Source organism: Lepidochelys olivacea (assembly GCF_965140295.1).
Source record: "Lepidochelys olivacea isolate rLepOli2 genome assembly, chromosome: 5".
Classification (NCBI taxonomy): Eukaryota; Metazoa; Chordata; order Testudines; family Cheloniidae; genus Lepidochelys; species Lepidochelys olivacea.
Window position 1 is genome coordinate 115,188,364 of NC_140415.1, and position 20,991 is coordinate 115,209,354.

At 40.2% G+C, this 20,991-nt stretch overlaps 1 protein-coding gene across 13 annotated transcripts in view; it reads right to left on the reverse strand.

Annotated features, from left to right (window-relative positions):
• ELAVL2 (ELAV like RNA binding protein 2) overlaps positions 1–20,991 on the reverse strand; it is a 170,390-nt gene that overhangs the window by 83,618 nt on the left and 65,781 nt on the right. Inside the window, exon 1 of one of the 13 annotated variants that reach the window (XM_084628898.1) lies at positions 12,649–12,668. The exons of the other annotated variants lie outside the window; for them this stretch is intronic. The gene's annotated coding sequence lies outside the window, so the exon portion shown is untranslated. Of the gene's footprint in view, positions 1–12,648; positions 12,669–20,991 lie in introns of those variants that run through there. 13 annotated transcript variants of the gene reach the window in all.

Sequence of the window (20,991 nt, forward strand, 5' to 3'; positions counted from 1 at the left end):
ATTTCCCCTTAAACATTCTGCTAAAGGTGAAACACAAAGTAAAGAGCACTGCTTTTCCCTTTACTTTTTTTGATGAACAGATTCAACACTCTTTTCCATGTAGCTTTCCAACTTGCTTTATACATTTCAGATATTAAATTCGTATTTTTCTCATTGGTAGAAGGCCTTGCAAAGACCTTTGGAATAAAAGGATGTCACAAAAGGCTGTAACTTGAGCTGCAGCATTTTCAGTCCCCAACTGGGGCAGAGGTATGCTCTTTATACTGAAGACACTCTAATCAGCATTCTCTACCTTGTCCTTTATTTATGGAATGGGAGAGCTGCGGCTTGGTTTATAGCCTCATGTAGCTTCTGCTCTCTCCTTCAAAGACCTTGTTCAAGATCAAGTAACGGGAGGAAAATGACAACTATATTAGGATATTGCCTAATCCAGAATTCATTTTGACAACTGCCAGAGTCAGGTGCTTCAGAGGAAGAGGCAAGAAACTCCACAATGGATAATTATGGAATATCTTATGATAGGAACTTCAGACACTTCCTAATGCCCAGAAGCCTTTAGGAAAAAAAAAACAACACACACAAAACCCAACTTATTTGTCATCACTATGAACAGTCCAGTTATCCACATCTAGTCCTTTTAAAAATCCTACCAAAAACTCAACCTAAAATGATCTTATGGCAATGAGTTCCACAGGTTGATTAGATAATTATTTCCTTTTGTCAGTTTTAAATGTTCAGTCTTAACTATATAGCTGATGTCCCTTGGGTTTTTTTTTTTGTTCTTTTCTTAAGTGTGCTTTTACTGATATTTGTCCTGATACATCTTCACCATGCCATTTATTGCATTGTATAGGCCTATCATTGTTCCCCCTTGTTAGTCTTCTCTTTAAATCAAAGAGTTCAGATCTTTTCCAGCTTTACCATGCTACTACTTTTGCCTATTCCTAAGCACTCATATGCCTTTGAGATAAGGAACCAGAAGTTAACAGTATTTCATGAATGCATACCACTGGTTTTATATGGTGTCCTAGTATTTTCAGTATTGTTCTCTTTACACATCCTAATTCCTGTGCTTTATTTACCCTTTGCTTCATATTGAAGATGTATTTTCCTTTAACTGCCCACAATAAGAGCCCAGAGCTGAATTGCTGCAGTTTGTTTAGAAGAAAGGACAGGAATATAAAACGTAACCCACCACTTTCTTATTGCTCTGCCAGACAATAGCACAACAGACAGCTAAACACTTTTAATCAGCTCTAAAGCAGAGATTTTCAAAAAAATGGTGCCTGAAGTTATGCTTCTAAATCCATATTTTGGAGCTTAGTTTTGTGGCCTAATTTTGAAGAGGAGTGCTGAACACCCAACAGCTCACTTTTAAAAATGATGGCCTTATACAACTATTATCTGCGATAACATTGCTAAAGTTTGAGTTTTCAGGTTTAACCCTAACTGAAGTGCCCCCAACATGACAGGGCTGCCATTTTACATAGGGTGTTTGGCCAGTGGACAAATCAAAGCCAATTCTAAATTTCAGTGCTGGCTGCAAACCAGGATGCAAGTACAGTGTCTCACACTTGTGAAAATAAATAGCCAACACCACCACAATAAGGGATTTCCTTAAACTCCTATTGCCGCTAGCACAGCCCAAAATTGTACATAACTAGCAGTAAAAAGTAACAGCAACAGCGTCCAATTTGAGTCAAGCAACATGACTGAAATGGAAATAAAGATGTGATTTAAGAAAGTCAACTCACTAAGAATTAAGATTAAAATGAATATCTATTGTACCTCTTAAGTCATCAGCTTCTATAGAATCACCCCAAAAGACATTTAAAAAAAATAAAAAGTAGCCAAAACACTCTGCAGTTTCTATTGCTCTATTTCACTCAAACATTCTTAAAACAAGTTTATCACTGAAAGTTAAAATGGCCCGTTTTCTAGAGTGATTCACTTGCTTGCTTCAAAGAAACTGATCACCAGCTATCCACAGAAAGGAGTTTTTCCTCCCAGCCCCCAGAGGAAAGCATTACACAATTAGACAACATTGTGGAACGATCTACAAACGTGCTCAATGCTGCCTGAACTTTGCTCCAATCAAAAACTTGAGCAGAGGTAGTCCAACACACAATGCTTTTAAAGAGCCAACCCTTTCATCTTTCTCCATTGTACTTAGCTATGCTCAACAATGAAAAGCAGCCAGAAATCCTCGACAGTTAAACACCGTAAAATCCCTTCTTTAGAGACTGAGTTTTGTCCAAACACCCTTCTCCCAGCTCTTCAGACAAATTTACATTTCTCCCATATTGTGGCTGTACAAGATTTTTTTTTTGCTCATACCATAGTGTGCAAATACTATTGTTTATTCACTCTCTATAGAGAAAGTTACCTCCCTATCCCACCCCCATCCCTCATTTCCCCTACACCTCTCTCTACAGCAACTAGGTTAAAAACATGACAAACTTAAATATAAGACAAATATATAGGTAATACCGATCGTCTACTAATCTTGAGAATGACTGGAATATAGTGTTGATGCTATTCAAACACTTCCTCACCATGCTTATTCATCTTAGTACTGTGCCCTTGTTGGTCAACCCAGCAAATGCCTTCACAACTCTCCCAGATCCCAAATCTCAGATTAATCCTCAAATTAAGGATTTGGCTTTCTTTATAACAATTCACTTAGTTATGTTATTTGTGTTTGTATGGAGGACTCTGAGTGCTGACTCAGGTCCCACTGTGCTAAGCACTATACTAACATTTAGCAATGTTCTGTCTCTGCCCAGTATTTCATGCAAACAAGTACCCTTCCGGTAAGGAGAAATAGGTCATTCGTATCCTAATCAGGCTTCATACTAATTTCTCCATTTCGTTCATAATCAAATGTTTCCACACAGCAACAAGGAACCCCTTTCACCCTATAAAAGCAGGCTCAAGTTTAAAAAAAAAAAAAAAAAACACACTTACTTTAGTCCTTCACACCTCCCAGAGAAGACTATTTTGAGTTATTCAAGATTATGACTAATTTTTATTCCTACCCTGTTTCTTATAAACGGTTTCAACTATCATCTTAAACCCCACTTTGTTCATGCAAAGTTATCAAATCCTGTATGAGATGGAATGTTTTATACCTTCCTCTGAAAGAACAGGCGCTAGTCATTGCCAAGTCAGGTTCTCCTATTTGTCTGAAGTGACACTGCCTTGGGCAGAGACTACCTGTAGTGTTAAAAGTTGTGAATTTCTGCAACATGCACACACAATGATTAAACTGAGACGCTCATTTGCACAACTTGGAATAACTGCCTCATCATACATAGTTTTCTATTTCCCACAGTTTTAGACCTATCAGTTACATGTCTAGCAGTTACAGTAGTGTACCAGGACTCTCGGTTCTACTCCCGTATCTCCCACTAACGCAGCATGACCTTTAACGAGACACTCAGTTTGTGCCTCTGTATCTCAGTTTTCTTGCCTTTATGTTTTATAGGGTCTTTCATCGGAGTATTCTGGAGCAGAGTTAATTTCTCCTAATATGAACAATTCTTGCTAAGCTCCCCTTAGCTATTACCCTCATTTCCCACATGTGCATTTTACCCTTCCATCTGCACTCACAAAGCTCAATAACCCTTCCATAAGACAGTGGAAGTAAAAGCGAAAGGGAACCACATTAGAGGCCAAGTGCAACATCCTGCTCCAGTCTTCAATTCTAACGGGACCTAGTGATGCTGCAAAAATAGCACCTGCTCTTGGATTTAGAGGAGAAAGTGTCTCATGCTGACTGAAGAGAACAAATAATGATCCTCAAGGTCCAAGTTGGGACACACGGCTAAGCATCAACACAAAAAGTTAATTATGCATTTTTGATGTTCCCCCTTTAACTGACAAAATGAGAACGCTTTTCTACACTTTAAAAAACCACACCACCTATGGCTACCAAAAATATTCCTCCATTTGTAACACAGAATCGTGTATGCTTACTGAAAACCTTCATGCCCACAGATTTTTCTCCAAGTTCACCTGTCTTTTATAGAGTCACGTCCTCAAATCCATGGCCGTTTGCACTAAACACTGACTTCAAAAACATTCTACCGAGCTTTGGCCACTATTACTGTAACTAGTTCTATTAGTACACTTAAATCAATGAAGAACCTCCTACAAATGGAGAACTACAACACATGGGCTACCAAGGTAATAGTCCCACACAGCCCTGTCCATCTCTCAAAAAAACTATTCCAGAAGAACATCTCTAGGGATGACAACAGTTCTTTGTTGCTACTCATTCACTCCTTGGTGTACTGGATGAGGCTGCCAGCTGTGATGTGCTCTGAACACATAATATTGGAAAAGGAAGACTATTGAATGGGGGAGGAGAGAGACAGGTGGGAACTTTATTTTAAAAAAGCCTAGCTTCAACCCACTGACATACTGAAATAATGTGTACCCTCACTCCCACTGCCTTCACCATCTCAAAGTACAGCTGGGAAGTGGAATTTAAAAGTGAATGTGTGTCAGTGGTTTGTACTGTGAATCTCCCAAGCTACTGAAAAATGTATAAGGAACTTTGCCAATACTAATAGTTGACATCATATCAGTAAGTTTGGCTACTTCAAAAGCCAGGAAGAGTCATATCAGAAAGAAAAGGTATGCTCGGACAGGTAACAGATTGAGAAGTCACCAAGGGAAGGGGGAAAGAGCAGAAAAAAGAGGGGGCAAAAATAGGGAATATTAGAAGACTCTGCTTGTATGAAATGAAAATTCTTATCATTAATGCACTCTGCTTAATTACTACATCCTTTGACTGATTGGGACTAATGAGCAGCATAGGGTTCAAGGACAAGGCAAAATTTGTACCTTGAGGAAGTTTTTAACCTACGCTGGTAAGAATAAGCTTAGGGGGTCTTTCATGCAGGTCCCCACATCTGTACCCGGGAGTTCAGAGTGGGGAAGGAACCTTGACAATCAGTCTTTGATTTCTGTTCATTACACACAATGACAACTTGCTTTGTATTTAGCAATTTTCTGTTGAAGCTCTTCATTTGCATTCCACAAGGAATCTCTCTTGTTTGATGGGTTATTTAGTTACACGGGAATACACAATGTAAATGCTACTACATAATGGGATATGGATAAATGAGAACAATGGAAGTAACATCTCACTAGTTTTAATGAAGTTTAAACTATGTTTAAACACCAAATGCACTTATACTTTTAAGTATCAATTTGATCTATACGAATATCAAAGTAACATGGCCTGAGGCTCCAGCATCACAACCTCACCCACCTGTAACTCACATATTAATTGTAAGACTAAACCAACATATGGGGATAAGAGTCTTGTCAGTAGCTGCTAGGAAATGTAATAGGTGTGTCACTCTGTATGGTTTTTAAGGGTATTGTGGTATTTCCTAAAACAGATAGAATCAAACTGTGTGGAAGGGATTTTGTCAGCAATTTGCACTTTAAGTGGTACAAAATACCATAGTATGTAACAGCAGACAAAGCAACACAAAACTGCTACACAGGTTTAAAGAGGCTTATGTATTATTGGTTGCTATGGAAACCACGATTTCTTCACTTATGTTTAAAAGTCACAGAACATTAGTGGAGTTTGATTTTCCTAGGAGGAGATGGGACTATTTAGAAAAAACTGAAACAATAAGTGTGGCTGAAAATGTACGCAGTCACGAGCACATATCACAAGCAGAGTTAGCAGGAAGAAACCCCAAATCTCTGTAAAGTTGGGGGGGAGGCCTCCGAAGAGAAAGACAAAATCATCAGGATCTTCAGTCTTCAGAACCAAGCTTAAGAGTTTCACAGGGTTGAATCCTTGAGCGTCCAGCCGACACAGAAGCAGAGCTGCAAAAGAGCTCCAGGCAGGCAGGAATATAAGGAAATAAGATGATCGCGTCAGAGTAAAAAGAATGAAGGATAACCGGTGCCAGGCATACTTCTTGGTATTTTAAACCAACTGGGAAGACAGTAGTCACTACATATACAGCATGTCAACAATTCTATGGAGAAGTTGCAACAGAAGCCCTGCAAGACTATGCTTGGGCTGGACAGTTTTCATGAGTCCATTCACCCAGCCTTGCATAAATGGATAGTGAAACTCTTTTGCTCACCATAAGCAGCATGGCTCATGATTAACATGGATTTGATATTTCCAACTAGTTTTCATAACTGCAAAGAGCAAGTTACTGAAAGCACACTACCAGAACTTGGGTTAGAGATCTGACTGTAGACGCTCATTAAACCTCCTCAGAGGCATCTTCTAACAACTAACATTTGTAAGCCACCATATGGATTTACACCGAGAGGGTAAGAAATCTGAAAACCGAGCCAGAAGCCATAAGAGAAAGGATCCTAGACATGCAGATGCACACTGAGGGAAAACAGACAACACAAAATGGCCTTGATTCTCTGTGGAACTACATACAATCAAGATCAGATTCATGTTTTTGAATATTTAAAAAAAAACAACAACTATATTCACCTCAGTGAAAATAAGTGTTCATGATCTGCTGACAGATTTTGACCACAGCTCTGATCAGCTCATCTAGCTGAGGAAGCAGCTGGAAGGGTAGATTGGCCCCAGACAGAAGAGGTTTCTTAGTAGCAGAAGTTGCCACTAGCAGCCTGAGAAACAAAAGTCTGAGGTTAGGACGCAGCCAGAATGATTACTCGGTCAGCATATTCTCAGGTGCTTCTTTGCACAAGAGGGAAAGAGGCAAGTGGTGTCCTGAAAAACTGAGATCACTACTTCCTAATCTTCTGAGTCCTAATGAAGTTTTAAAGATTGAATAAGAGAAACTTCAAGAGTATATTTTTGTTGCTGGCACTATTTCCATTTGCCAGGTAAAGTCTTCCTGATGCATGAGTGGCAGATCCTTTGAGTTCAACTGGCAGAGATGTGCAAGCAAACTTACTACTTCTGATAGACTACAACGATCCTCCAAAAGCTGCATTGTTGCATTACAGATGCAAGCTAATTCCAGTTTACTGCAGCCATTACTGATGGAAAGAAAGCGAGAGAGAGACTGACTTAATGCCAGTCAAAAGCAACCTATAGCTCAGAAATCAATATATATTATCTGGATAACCCTAAAGTTCAGAAGCTGAATCCCCTCCAATTTTCTGAGCATCCTTTGTGAAGGGCTGAAACCAGAACCAAACACAGTATTCCAGTAACAGTCTCAAAGCCACAAAGGGTATGTCTACACTGCAACATCTACACCACAATTAAACAGTCCCATAGCCCAAGCTCTGCAAGCCCAAGTCAGATGGCATGGGCCAGCCACAGATATCTAACTGTAGCGTAGACATACCCGAAAAGGTAATATCACTTCCCTATCCTACTTGATCTCAGGATGGACTGATTTAAAAATCAAGGTTTCCTCCTTGATTTAAGTCTCGTTTTGCATTTGCACTTTATTGCCATAAGGAGAAATTAATTCTCATTGGTTGTGATAAGCAGTAACATGTTGATTTACATGGAATTTGGTATATTTTGCTAGCCATGAAGGATACAGGGTATTTATACATATTTAGATTAGCAATTATATAGCTAAACATACATTTATTCAAGTTGCAATTCTTTTAAATTGTTAAAATATGCAAATGACATTTCTTATTTACTAGGTAATTTCTTACACAATTTGCATCAAACCGTATTTGCATGGAAATTGGAATTCAATTCTAAGTGTACAAAAATAGCCTTTTAAAATTATTATTCAAGTAAGGCTACTTTAAATATTCTGGATGCATAAAGAAAAGTTTATAAAAATAAAATGAAAAACATAATTTATTAAAGAAAGGAAATATTCACTGCTAGTGAATTCAGATTATTTCTGGTCAGCATGGGCCAGATTTTCTAAAGATATTTAGGTGCCTAAAAATGCAGGTATGCGCCTTCTGGGTTTTCAAAAATGCCTAAGCAGGTTAGGTACCTAAATTCCACTGAAATCAATGGGAGTTGAAATCAGTATGAGTTAGGCACTGTTGAAAATCCCAGTAGTCACCTGCATTTGTAGGTGCCTTAACTACCTTTGAAAAATCTGGCCCCACATAATTCACGTTGTTAGAATTAGTAGATCTCATCCTCTCCCACCTGTTTTTTAACCACTAGGTGGAAGAGAAAAACAAAAAAAAAAACTGATTTTTTTCCCAAAATTACCAGTCAGCTTCTCAATTCTGAAAGAACTAGTCCAAGTGAAGAAAATATTCTCTCTGCAGCTGCTGAAATGAAACCAAGAGTAATTAAAGCAAAATCTTCTCTGCTCAACAGAAAGTACTGACATTTGGAAAAATGTCAATACCAGCATTTAATCCATTGTAAAAAAAACTGCAAATACAGAAATTAATGAAGTGCCTGATATTGTGACATTTATAGATCTTGAGCTGGCTGCAAAGAAGTTAAAGATGTTTTCCCCTGATTCTGTATTAACTTCAAAAAAAGCAGCTCCCTTTAACTTATTACTATCTGATAGCTAAATGATTCAACATTAATCTATTAAAATCAGAGAGTTAGGCTTTAACGAAGGTGGTCATAATTTCAATTTTAATACTAAACAGACTTAAGTGAAAAACATGAATTTATTGTTTTAAAATCATTTTAAATCCATTCTACTCTATATTCCACGTTAAAGATACCTGACAACTGCATTCACTCTTTTAGCTACAGCACTGACACATACAAATCATCCCGTTAAGCCTTAAATACTGACAGAACATTAGCTTTTTCAATGTTTCTGGAATTTCCTAAGCATTCCACAATTACCAAAAATCAACATTAGTGCAGAGACTTCCTTGGCCAATTATTTTAAAGCTCTTAGGTGAGAGTTATCCAGCCCTGCCTACTAAAAACATTAAACAGATTCTGTTTTACAACTTTGTTACTGCTGGAATAGAAAGTATTTCATTATTACAGAATTACACATGTACATCGTCCACCTTGTTTCCAAATAAAGACAAGAAATATTTATTGAACACTGCCTTTTATATAAGCAATTTTACCATCTTGTACTATGTTTAGAAAAATATCATTACTAAGATTTTTTTTGCTTTTAATGGATTTTTTTTTAAAATGCATTTGACTGTCCTTAACCTTACTGGCAATAGATTTTTCTTCACTTATCCGTAGCTTCCCTATACTGAAGTTTATATTTGTCTGTAAAATGGTGCTTCAAGGGATGCGATCAACACACGGAAAGTCACCTTTTTCTTTCACTAGTTTTAAGCAATATTTAAGTCACAAAAATGGAAAGTCGTGGGGAAAGAATTACTTCCCGCCACCCCCCATTTGTTAACTCTGTATCTTTGATAATGTTTAGGGTACGCAAGTTAATGGCTTCATATACTCTCATCTATACGGTCTCATGTTCTGGAAGTTTGCTTTTGTTTTTAGACAGTCCACTTTCTTTTTACATGAAGGGTCTCAAAGATCACCTGGAATTGGATAAAGCCTTCCTTAAAAATAAATATTTTTTAAAAAGAGCACAATCTTTTAAACAGTGTTATCAGAAACTTGCATTGAATTATCAAACCCAAAGAACTCCAGTTAGCTTCCTCATTTCAACCTTCCAGTGCCATCTAGACATGCCCCCCTTGCCCCCCAAAAAGGTCAAAAGCAATACTTTTTTGGAATTGGAAGTCAAGTCCTACATCACATGGAAATACAGATATGACATTACTCAGAACTTTAACGGGGCCACCGAACAGTGTCAACCAAAAAAAAAAATTCTTAAGGATTTAGGTAATTACTCAAGTAACTATGTTTACTGAAGTGAGAACATAGAAAAAAAATCAAACCTAATTTCTCAATTTGCTTTTTCAAACAAAATGCTTAACTCCAAAATATTTTGCATGCATTCAATTAACACAGACTTCTCTTTTATGAAAGTTTTAGAAGGTCCCAGGCCAAGCCTTGTGTAAGTAATCTTTACAACAATTTTCACCTGGGGAAGATTCATCTACTGAAAATGGATCCCCTACACATTTCTTTTATAAACTCCTGAAGTCAACAGGAGTTGCAGGCACATAGCCCGACAGGACAACTGAAACCTGAGCTGTAACAGAACCTACTATGGAAGGGAAGAGAAGTCAAGAATTTCTGATCATTTGCTTACAGGAATTTGAGCTCCAAGTGGCTCAGTCTGCCAGCTAAATCAGAAATCCATTTGGTATATACTAATTTTCTTACACAAGCCTCTGATTTTTCTAGCACATTACAAGCTGTTAACTATAATTAGAGGATAATGGCACAGTTGCGGTGTTTTACTATACAATCCACTACGTAAGTGGATTAGCTACAAGGCTGAAGGTATTACCAGGGCTCTTGTAGGAATCGCTAAAGAAAGATGCAAGAATCTTGAGGAGGAGAGTTTTGCTTTTAGTGAGGCAGGTGACAGAAAGCATCATCATCATCAGCCTTCTATTGATAGACCATGGAAAGAATAAATGGTAAAGTAATTCAGCTGGTTGAGAGGGTCCACTCAAAATGTAATTGAAGTAGTATCAATTATTTTTTAAGCCTATTGTAACTGAATTACTTGACCCAGAAACCTGTACCAGTAGGTTTTGACCTAGTATAGTTATCAACTTGAGTCATCTACTCTTTATACATGGTTCCATCCAATTTTCAACAGAATTCTGAATGACCCAGCAATATGGAGGTTGTCATTAATTACAGTAGGCTCAATGCAAACAAGATTGTTTCTTCTCTCCCCTCTCCTCCAATCAAACTGTAACCTAAAACCTGGGTGCCTTCAGTATAGAGATGTGCTGTAGCTCCCAAGTAGAAGTAGATGCAAAAAGTGCTAGCACGGTTATAGGATTTACTAACAATGCCTCACGGGCATCTCAAATCAAGCTTACCCAGTTCACTTAAGCAGACATCAGAGTAGAGAACATTCATTTTATGGTGAAGTTCTGTGACCCACATTACCAAGCTTTTAAACCAAAGTGTAAAATTTACCATTTTCATTAGCAAGGTTTACAAGCTAGCAATTGCTGAAGGGAAAGGTGTTAGATACCAAAATGAACACAGCTTCTGGCAAGAATTTTCTTAAGTTAACTCTTATCTGAAGATCACTATATTTATTTATACACATGCAAGCTTCATTCTTGAAAGGAGAATTCCAAGGGTCTGGCTCGGGGAATACACGTAGTGGCATATGGGACCTTTCATTTCTAAGGCCCAGGTTTGAAGATAGTAACCATTTACAGTGACTAGTGACCTGGTCTAACTGTAGGATAGCCTGTATAAATTGAGTTGGTGGCCTTCCACTAGTTTCTAGCACATAGGTATGGTTCAGGGCTTCCGTCCCATCCTCTTGCCACCGCCCCCGCTGCAGTTCCTGCTGCAGTTCTGGGCACCAAGCTCCTGGCTTCCTCCCCCAGCAGCTCCTGCCGGGCTGGGGATTCTGCTCCCAGTGGCTGAAGCCAGGCAGCCCAGGCTCGGGACCTCTCCCCCGACTCCAGCCAGGGCTTGGGGCAGTCCAGGCTGAGGGCTTCTGCTCTTGGTTGCTCCAGCGGAGCTCAGGGTTCCCCTGCCACTCCAGCCTGGGCAGCAAAATACAATCAGCATCCTCCAGCAGCATGCTTTACAAGGTGCTCTGTCCACTTGTGAGGGAACAGTGGAGGGGCCAGTTTCTCAAGTGGCAACTGATCCAGAGATGAAGCAAGTCTCTGAACCCACTAACCCACAAGAGTCACTTGGAAGCAAAAGTTCCACCTGATAGACTCTCTCTGCCATTTCCATTGCCAATCTTGCCAAGCCAAAGATCACATGTTAACACTACATTCAGACACGAAATCTGGTTTCTCAAATTGCTGAAGAGATCTTCTGAAAGGAGCTGAGCCAGTGATGGAAGCATAGGAATAAGGGAGGATACCAAAACCCCTGCCTCACCCCAAGGCCGCCACCACAGCCACCCAGGTTTAAATGACTAAAAACATTTGTAACGTAACACCTCAGGGGAGGCTGATAATGTTTTCTTCCTTGCTTTCAGAGAAAGATTTAAGAGGAACGCCATAACCTGTTCTCTCTACAGTGGGCTATGCTTTGAGAGGGTCATAGAACTTCCTTCTTAAGAGTGTGACTAACTCCTCTGCCAAGAGCCTTATAGATTATTCTCATGACGGGGGAGAAGGCACAAGGGAAAGGGTCTACCTGCAATTGATAACTGGACTTCCTCCTCTGGTGCTGGGGACTGGAAGCAGAGGAGCAAATCCCTAAGCAGACAACCATTGTACCTTTTCTCAGTCGGGCCATGGAATTTTTGGGGAGGGGGTGAGGTGGGGTGAAGGGGAAGAAAGGAGACTGCCAATGGCTGAGCCATGAAACTAGGATAAACACTTTGAATTCCAACAGAGATTGTGTCCAGAGGAATCATCCTCTGCTGTGTCCACACCTGAGATGGCCTAAAGCTCTGCTGGGGGGCTGTAGGTGTCCAAGGACATACTGATCAGGAAAGGGGGAGAGGGGGGAAAAAAAGAATTGCTGCAATGTAAAACCAGCAATAGCAAGAGGTTGCTTCCACTGCTCTATAGTGCAAAGAGGTAGGAAGTGACTTGGGGAGATAAAGGGGGTGGAAATGTAGATTCAAGGTTAAAAAGGAAGCCAGAATTGAAGGCTCATTGGCCACTTACTTGCTTCTGAAGAGAGAGATTTGGCCATTCATCTACCATCGGTGGCAACCGAGGCAAAGAAGGATCGTTTTATAACCTTTGGAACTCCGGAGGATCATAAAATAATCCCTTGTTCAATGAATGCATCCAGTTTTCATGCACATTGTCCCTTTGAATATTTTTGGCAAAGCTAGGAAAGGGTAAGAGTGAGGAGATATTAAAGTTTTCAGATATCCAGCTGCAATTTCACAAATCTGTTCAAGGGACTAAAACCATATAGTACATAATAACCACATTTGGAAAGAAAAAAGCCACACTGGATGCCCACTTCTCAATCTGATGCAAGAGTATTAGGTAATAGTGAAGAAGTTAGTCTGCCACTTCTGGAATCCCAGAGTTCTCTGCTACAGGGCACAAGAAGCCATATCCAATTGAAGTTACCTAGGTTGACAAACCAAACCGCTGCCAAGAGACAATGGATTTCTCCAGGTGAGGAGAAGGTATACATCCCAATCACATGAAAGCCTGGGAAATCTGAAACCAAGTCAGTACAGAGCAGCTGCAAGACAGTGGGTTTTAGTCCACAGCTTCATGCCTTCTTAATGCAAGAGAAACAGAGTGTTCTCTATTTGTAATTACCACTGTTATTCTAGCTATTGAAACTTTACAAGGCTTCAATGCTTACTCACTGATGGGCTAAATAAGGATAGTAGGTAAAGAGGATACATGTGCTAACACTAACTCCCATGAAATCCACCCCACATCTCAAGCATCAGTAACACACCCAGCCATTCTCTGTGCAGAGATTTGGTACTAACTTTCCTTTTGCCTTTTCTTGTGCACCAAGGAAAGATAACTGGCAGCCTCCTCTCCATCCCACCATCAAAAGAGACAGTGTCAGGTGAAGTCTTTCCACCACTACTCCCCTCCCACTCCAATTTCAAAATGGTCTCATATACACTATTTTTCAAGCTTCCATTATTGAAGCACATATAGAAAAAACGAGTGATTTTGTGCAAGATAAAAATCTTAAGTTCTTTAAAAAAAAGACACCCAAGAAAAACATTTATAGCATTCTATTAGTAGGTGTTTTGAAGTACAGTTCCACCTCATCTTCTGAAGTCCTGAAAGATTTGATAAGTGCTCTTCTAGATTTTTAGAGTAGAGAAAGTGAAGGATACTTTTGTTAGAAGTCCTTCCCTCCACATCACTCTTTTCCAAACCTGCTGAAAGACGGGAGGACTGACTGACCTTCACTGGCTATAGCAAGCCGAATGCCTTTTCACTAACATCAGAGGTTTCATTTCAGTTGAACCACAATAAATTTATCATCTAAAAGACAGCCGTATTACTCCAACCTAGAGAATCACTGTTGGAAGTTTTGTGCTCACTCCCCTGCTTCTGTGACAGAGGACAGGTAGCTCTTTCACTGAATTCCACCACTGTGGAATCCATTTATGCTTTGTTGGCCACACCTCAGAGGGCACTGCGCTCGGAGCTTGGCAACATTTACCTTTGGTATTTCACAAATGCATAAGTGTTTAGTCAGTGAAATGTTGAAAAGCAGTATTCATACCATTCCTATTTGCACGTATTCTTGCTAGTTTAATAGTAGAAGAAGAATTCTACAGCTGTAATCCCATTTCTGTTCTACTCTACCACCCCAGAGCCTGGTGACTTTCTACTGGCAAACATCTACTTCAAGAGCAGTCCCCACACCTCAAGTTTATAGGAGAAATACTAGCTCTACAGTTTTATGATCCAAGTGCAGGGTTTGTTTTTTTTAAAAGCCATTTTGAAAGCCAGAGGCAGTAGCCTTTTTTGGAACTGAGAGTTAACAAAAAACAAAAGCAGCAGCTTGTGGCTAGAATGTGACTTCAGGTTAATGTGTTTTACACTCTGTTTAAGATTTAGTCTGACAAGCCATTTTATTTTTTGATATAGCTGAACACCCTGCAGCACTAGACAGCTTATGACCAGAGGAAAGAGGACCAGCCTCATCAAGCAGGTTTCTTTTAAGCTAGTCTTACCTACTTATTGCCCAACACAGAACCTCACCTGGTACTGGTTTGAGAGAGATGCTTTCTAGTCTAACATTATAGCTTTACAAGTTTCCCCACCCTCCTCTGTCCTTGGTCTACATATTCTTCATAAAGGCGAAGACTCATCTTCAAAATAGTTACACTCTTAGTTAGGTGACCACTAAATTCTTCCAAGTCATTGTTTGCTTTTATTCTTATCCCATAAGCAGAACATTTTTCAGCCTAGTACTATTTCTTATTCAGGAATGAGCCTTCAGGTGTTTGACTCAGGATTTGGTATATCAGAGGATTTAACTAGCTCATTTTGTAGTATGACACCCCGCACTTAAAACAGAATTTATCAACACAGCCAATAGCATTTCACTTCCTTTGCTGCCCAGACAAAATGAAGCTTCATCTTTTCTAAAGCACCCCAAAACACAGTTGACTGAAATCAGCTTCTAGAGTAACTTTTCACTTCGTAGATATTCCCTTGCCACTCTACAAGCTTCTATTTACAATGAACTATGTTTTGCCATCCATTAGCTCAGACAGTGTTGATAAAGGAGGGCTTGAATTACACTACATTTCCTCCCCCACCCCATTACAGGTCTGCTCACAACATGAGCACCATTGCCTGCCAACTACCAACTCTTACTTTCAAGAACATATGAATCATTGTTATATTTGTAACAGGTACACAAAGTAGAAAATAGTAACTTCTCTGCAGCGCATAAAGCATTTTATTTCTACGTATTTAGCAAGGAGGTCTTATTTTCTATTCAGTGTGCCAGATCAATTTCAGGTCTCTGCATATTACACATCAGAGTCTCAATACAGGTCAAAAGTATTCAAGATCTGGCACAGCAGAAGTCCCCCTGGATGTTCTAACAGGTTCCCCCCCCACCACCATCTACTATTGGGGATAAAAAGGGCATGCCCCTTTCTTCTTGACCTAAGCACCAGAACGCACAAAGACCTGTCAAATAATTGAGGACCCTAGCAGCTTCCCAAATCCTCTGTTTATGCTGAAACTTGTCCCTTAACATTTAAAAAGTCTCACACACACGCCCCCCTGTACAAGTAAATGGTGCTCTATTGAGAAATACCCCTCTCTGTACGAAGTAATTCAATTAAGTAAGAGTGTGCCCCACATAATTTAGCTGATCACGTGCCAAGCAAGTTATCACAATAAACCGGAGTTGATTACTTTCGTGAAGATGTAGGAAGGGGCCCTGATAGATTACTTCAAAAGGCCACTCAAATGTTCAAGCCAGGTCGGGGTTGGCAGCAGGGTGACCAGATAGCAAGTGTAGAAAAAAAACTGGGACGGGGTGAGGGGGGAATAATAGGTGCCTATATAAGACAAAGCCCCAAATATCAGGACAGTCCCTATAGCATAGGGACAGTCGGTCACCTTAGTTGGCAGTCTACTTAAGCTTGACTTCATCTAGCTGCGCATGTCAATATGCATGGCTAAGTGAAGATTAAGTCTGATTAAGTTTCCTTTGTGGTTTGTCCAATCACATAAGCATTCCTGTAAGTTTAGGAACATGACACTGTAAAAAGCATGTTAGTGCAACCAACAGCCATAAATTCAGTCCTGACAGCAAACTGTTGTACAAGATGTTCAAACTTTCACTTAGAGTACAAGCAGTTGGAGCAAATACAGTACGCAGTCTTCAGACAGGTGTTACAGAATGAAGAAAGAGGAGCCAATATCATGAGAGGATTTGAACAAAAAGCTTTTTTTAAAAGTTAAAGCTACAAGAAAGCCATAATGGATTTCCTAAAGAGTCTTCCCACTCCTAAGGAAAGTTAGAGTCTACCTCATCTAAAATTTTGTAAGTGATATATCAGGAGGATATGGGAAGAAATGCAAAGTGTTTTCTAATCTAAAATTCTGATTTTTCCCCAGCACAAATCCACTGCTCAGAATATGAACTAACACGCATGACCACATCTGTGCAATCCAGCAAAACAGAGGCAGATTTTTTTTTTTTTTTTTTTTTTTAGGAGAGAAACTAAACTGTTCTTGCTGAACTGACCCCCTTCTCCCCCCCCAAAAAAAAGAAAAAGAAAAAGTTTCCAGGGCTGCGGAGACAAAACGACAATCATTACGTCAAAAGAAAAGGAGTACTTGTGGCACCTTAGAGGCTAACCAATTTATTTGAGCATAAGCTTTCGTGAGCTACAGCTCACTTCATCGGATGCTGTAGCTCACGAAAGCTTATGCTCAAATAAATGTGTTAGTCTCTAAGATGCCACAAGTACTCCTTTTCTTTTTGTGGATACAAACTAACATGGCTGCTACTCTGAAACCTATCATTAGGTCAGTGTCAGAATGATGATATTTTAATCCCACACAACAGGGGTTCTCAAACTTCATTACACTGCCACCCCCTTCTAACAACAAGGTTACTACATGACCCCAGGGCAGGGGGGCCACAGCCTGAGCCCTGCCTGCTGAGCGACGGCAGAGCTCAGGCTTCAGCCCTGGGTCCCAGCAAGTCTAATGCCGGCCCTGTCAACCCCATTAAAATGGGCTTGTGACCCACTTCGGGGTCCTGACCCAGTTTGAGAATCGCTGCCATACAACACTCCGCCTTGTCTTGACAACAGATAAAAGAATCCCATGCTAACAAAATACAGAATGTACAACACAGGAAAGGGCATGTGCAGGGTAGGGGATCCCTAAAAGAAAAAAGTTGTCAAAGTTACAGGTAAATGAGTTTGCCTTCTCTCCTGCACCAGATCCACTGATCTGGAAGAGAAGTCAACACATGGGAAGTAGAAAGCAGTCATCCTCCAACTGCCATATAGAGGTGGTAATAAGATAGTGAAAAAATGCAACATTCTTACTACAAATGAAAGAAGCTGAGCTAAGTAACCCTTCTCTGGGAAGCAAGAATTAAAACTTGAGGTAGAGTGTATTCAATTAGCACTGAAAAAAATTACTAAAAAAAAAAAATCTTCCTAGAAGAAATTGTCTCTCCATACATACACATTATCCTGAAAGCCTCTTAGAGGAAATTAAGAATCTGTTGCACAAAAAGGATAGCAACTCAAAGTACAAAATGCTTAAGAAAATAATTAAATGACATAGTCCTACAGGTTTCCTCTAGAAGCAGGATATTTCTCCAACCAATATGTTGGCTATAAACATCTGGCTCCAGGGTCTGAAACAAAGGTTTCCAGACGGCTAAACAGACAAAATGCAAAGTAGAACTTGAGGATTAGTCTGATCATGTCACAACCAGCAGCCACAAGAAAATATCAGACTTCCTCTACAGATTAGCATAAGAGCTATTCTAGTCCATGAAAGTGGTCTTGGAAAAAACTCCTAAATGAAGGATGAGTGAAAGAGGGAAAGAAATGACCTACACATGGCACAAACTAGGACCAGATCTTAAATGAAGCATTAATAAGGGTAGAAAAATGAAATGAGTTTCTGCTTTCTGAATCTGAAAGAAGTGAAAGCCCTGAAAAAAAAGGAAAAGCTAGAGGGAGCTCAAAAACGGAGACACGCCTATATGACTGTTTGGCAGTAGGTACTAGAACCTAGCTACCTAATGAGTGGGCAACTAAGAGGCACAAATTTAGAAAAGGGCAAGAAATAGCAGGTTGTATCAGCAGTAACATGCTTCAGCCACAGATTGCAGCATGAGAGGATAAAGTGCTAGGATACACACAATATGCTGGATTTGAAACTAAGCAAGCTCCATTGCAAGCCATGCCAAAAGACATTCTGTGAAGAAATCCAAGGTAACTTCCACAGGGAAAGAGAGGAGTAATTTTAGCAGACGCCTCCTTGAGTAACTCAAGGAGCCCCAAAAGTAAACTTACTGAAGTTCCATGTGGGAAGCTTCAAGCACTGGAAGTTAGAAAGAAATGAGAAATCTCTTTAATCAGGTTCACAATATTTGGGATACTTTACAGAATTCCCTGCTTCACAAGAGAAAACAGTAAGTTGTGGTCAACAACATGCTAACAGTACAACTAAAGTCTCCATCTCCTCCTGCTTAGCAACATGGCCATTTAGTTAAGATCTGTGCAAGAATCTCTAGAATAAAAGGTCTAATATGCCAGCTATTAGATGAGTCAGTATTATCTTGTCTGTTCAGCAATGTCCTGCCCAGGTGACACTGCCCATGGCCTAGAAGCAGAAATACCACTCTCCAGTAGGATACAATCTATTCCGCCCCTACTAGGGGATGTGCTCTACACCAGTGGTGCTCAATCTTTCCAAACTACTAGATCCCTTTCAGAAGTCTGATTTATCTTGCATACCCCCAAGTGTCACGTCACTTAAAAACCACTTGCTTACAAAATCAGACATAAAAATACAAGTGTCACAGTACACAGTTACCAAAAAATTGCTTACTTTGTCATTTTCACCATATAAAGTGACTCAACTAGAATACAAATACTGTGCTTACATTTCAGTGTATAGTTTATAGAGCAATATAAACAAGTTGTCTGTATGAAATTTTAGTTTTGCTAGTGTTTATGTAGCCTGTTCTAAAACTAGGCAAATATCTAGAGGAGTTAACGTACCCCCAAAAGACCTTTGTGTAACCCCTGGGGTAGAACCACTGCTCTATAGCTTCTCTCCCCTGGCACCATTTCTTTGAGCAAAGGATTTAGTTGCTCTGCCCATGTAGAATACAGCAATCTTGTTCCACAGTGTTTTCAATAACTTCCAGGACATGAGGCCTCAACACTCCCTATCTTCAAAACAGGATACTGAGATCACATTAGACATATTAGACAACCACTTAAAGGTAATGATATGCCAGATGCCCCTAGATCCTTGGATCAAGTTTTTCTGCCACAGTGTAGAAAGGCAAATGGAGGGAGGGCAGGGGGGGAAGAGATGGAGGTGAGGAATGGTGGTGAGAGACTAAAAATTTAAAAAACTTCTATACTATGGCATTTGGACGCCATAAACCATTTGACTAAGTGTCAGTAGCCCAGAAGGTGAAAGTAGTTCCCTTTAGGGAATCCTAAAATAGCCAATTCATCTTGTGAGAGAGAGATGTCAGAGGAGGTTCTGAAATGATCTGTGTCTTGCCAAAGTACAACCCTGGTCCCAAATGCATGGGGCGACAGAAATGAACACCAGATAGAACGGCACTGACAAGCACAAGCAAGCCACATGTAAGTATCATACAGAGATTTTTTCAATTTAAAGTAACTAAGGTCTTTCCAAGCAGTACATGCACCTTGGAACCGTGTTAATATCTTTTGGGATTTATGCATCCTGTTCATATTTGATCCCTTGAAAGGGGATAAGGTAAGAATTAGAAGATGATCCCGACAGCAAAACATGTACCTAGTGTATTTCAACATTACCTGGATAAAGAACCATATACAGATAGTATCAACATCTTCAGCAGCAGCAGCTTAGAATCAAGCCAGTCATCAGGGCATCTCCCGACAGGAATGAGAAGTCTCCTGTTGGGAGAAGACTACACAGCAAGAAACGATCAGAGGAAGCAGCCCTCAGCATTCGCTTCTGAGCCTTCCATACTACGTAGGGGAACAAGTCACTCAAGGTCTCAGAAGCCCTCTAACTCCAAAGGAAAAAAGAGTCAGTCGGTTGACAGCACCTTCTTCCCTGGACTGAGACTGTCTAAACAGCATCAAGAAGGGTAGTCTTCTGCCAACTGTGGTGGAATGATCAAGCAGCATCACAGAAGCTCTTCCCCTACCTGACTGGAATCCAGACAGTGAATGAGTTCTCAATACACACTGAGAGCACAAGAATGGAAAGGTAAAGGGTAGGACAGGAAAACAGGCACTGATAAGGATCTAGCAGTGTCTATTCAAAAATTTCTCTGCTGCTCTCCAGAGCAATCCCAAGTTATATGCCTGGAAAGTGGAGGACTAGCTCACAATGCAGGCACAGAGATTCTCGTGGTCAGGTGGAAGCCTACCTTATTGAATCCCAAGAAGAGCCTCCAACCCTTTGTGCAACAAAGCAGGAAACAATCTATTGCAAAAGCAGGCAAGTAATTGCTGAACACTACGGGAGAGGGGAGGGGAGAGTTTGGTAAGGGAGGGCTAGATAGTGAGGGGAAACTAGAGACGCTCAGGGAGCCTACCCCAAGCATTCCAAATGCAAAAATCTTAGCTTAAAAAATGGAAGAGAACCACTTTGAAAGAGCTGTGCTACATAAAGCAGGACAAGTCATCTTCCCTTCATGGGCGCAAAGATACCAGCACAGCAGTGGTCAGCTTAAGCTTCACAGCAGGACAGGCTTCGGTTTGCAGAAGTCTGAGATTGGCACAAAAAGCAGTGGAAAAAAAAGGCCCATCATTCCACAATGCTGATTCTTCC